The following is a 2321-nucleotide window of genomic DNA, read 5'->3' on the forward strand; positions in this document are numbered from 1 at the left end:
AAAGATAAGATGAAGTTTTGTTGTTGGGGGGGGGGGGGGGGATTGTTGTGTTTTTTTTTTTTAATATCTCGGAGCATAAAACTTCAATGAGAACAGAAGTCTGTTCAGACATAACACCAATGTTCAGAATGGTACTGAACAGCAAGACTCAGAGATTTTTATTACCTCCATTTTATAAATATTTTCTGATTGTGTATGACCTACCAAAAGCAGAAGAACGCAAGCCTATTGTCTTATTGTATTTAAGCTGTTCATCTGGTCCTAAAGAGCATAGTAAAGCACATTCAGAAATGCATTATCCTCAGCCAACGTTTGAACCCATTTTGTGTGGAAAAAATTAAATCTTCTTAAAAAAAAAAAGTTTCTTGATCAAATAGGCTTGCAGGGTAGGATTTGCAGAAGGCAGTTTTAAATCATGAGGACAGTTGCAATCTCTTTGTTTTAGGGAAGAAGCAATGTCTGCTTCTGTACGTTCAGATTTTGTTAGTACTACCCATTTTATTTCCTCCTTCAAACACATGCAGCTGTATAATCTCAAAAATTTAATATGTATAGTTTTAAGTAAATTTATTTTTTCTAAGCTAAGTAGTGCTTTTGCAATAGAGACATACCTTACTAAAGATGAATTTGTTTTCATACTGGTTTGGTCTCCAAAATTGTGTGAATTGGTCACAGTTACCTTCTATTTATCTTCATAAACTTCAAAACTTTAATTTAAAAGTATCTATAATGCAATAGTAATGCTTTTGTTTCTGAAAATAATCCAATGTAGGGGAGCCCATATGGATGCGGGGAATACAGTTTCTGTTTTTGTGGAATGTACATGCCATTTGTCGCTACACAAATGAGGGGTAACCTATAAATGTTTGTAAAAGCTGCCTTTAGGATAGGAAGACTAGTAAGAGTACCTTTAGGTCAGTCTGCTTCATGGCAAAAGACGTGATCCCTTTCAGCTAATTTCCTGCTTGTCTTCATCTGTAGTCGTACTAATTCTGTCCATACCCTGTCCCAGGTCTCCTAGTTGGAGATACATATGGCTGTGTATGTTCCTAACCGAAACCTTAGTTCTGTTTTAAATCTCTTCTGTATATGGTCTTACTGGGCAATTACATGCATACACTTTTAAATATTTTCTCTTTAAACACAAATCTAATGAAGTCAGACTTGTCTTAAGCTTTCTTGTATTATCAGCAGTGATATTCCTCAAGTGAATATTAGCTTTACTGCATTAAGGAAATTTAGTGTAGTTGTTTGTTTTACAACACTGCAGGTTCTTCAGTTTTGTATGGATCTTTTCTGGCTAATTTTGCTGACTAATAGCTGGAATTTTCTGTTAGAGCATCATAACTGTTATACTGAGAAAGGTTCTGACTACCTTCTTAACATTTCTCAAAAGCCTAAGGCAGTAGGGAGTCCTCTTTCAAAAAGTAGCGGATAAATGGATTTGAAAAGCAGTTACCAATCTCCTTTATCAAAACAAACCAAAATCAAATATATTAATTTGTAATTTGAAGAATACTTCTTAAATAGATTCATTTCCTGTAAGGGTTGTTTTAGGTGAAGTCCTTGGAGGGCTGAAAGCATAATCTGCACTTGCTAGAATTTCATCTTCTGATGGACTTGCTACATAAATAGGCTGCATAACCTTTCTTAGAAAATGTTATTAATATCTTAAAAGGTTGAAGGAAATTAGACTTGCTAAATCTCATATCTATTTTCTACCTTGATGCTGCTGATAAGTGGTTGTGATGAAGATAATAGCAAGCAATACTAATTATATATATATATATATATATATATATATATACATGCCATTTCTGCTGAAACCTTGTTACTGTCTCGGCCGGTCACATTGTCTAGGAAACTTTTTTCTTTTTAAACTCACATTTCACAAATTCTTTTGAAAATCATTAGTATCAATACGGTCAAATCTAGAAAATCAGACAGATAATATTCTGAAGATTAACATATTTTTGTGATAAAGCACAATGCTAGTATATCTGTTCTGAGGTTATTCAGGTTATGCTAAGGATATGCTAAGGTGCTTTTGTTCATGTTTGTTTGTTCTTTTGTTATTTAAATGCAGAGGTATGTTTAAGCAGGCAAGAAATACAAATCCTAAGAGGTTATTAAGAAATAATTTGTTTCTGTACTGCATCTGTTTCTTTCTCTCTTGGCATATAGATAGTAAAGTGTGTTTTAGGCAGTATGGGTCATTTTATACTGAAATATTTTTACTGGTTTTAGGAAACTAGTCTGAGATACTGTTGTATTCTGGAGATATGCTTTACGTGATATTTTTTTTTCATATGATTTAGGTA

Source organism: Anser brachyrhynchus (genome assembly GCF_964034855.1).
Source record: "Anser brachyrhynchus genome assembly, chromosome: 1".
Taxonomy (NCBI): Eukaryota; Metazoa; Chordata; class Aves; order Anseriformes; family Anatidae; genus Anser; species Anser brachyrhynchus.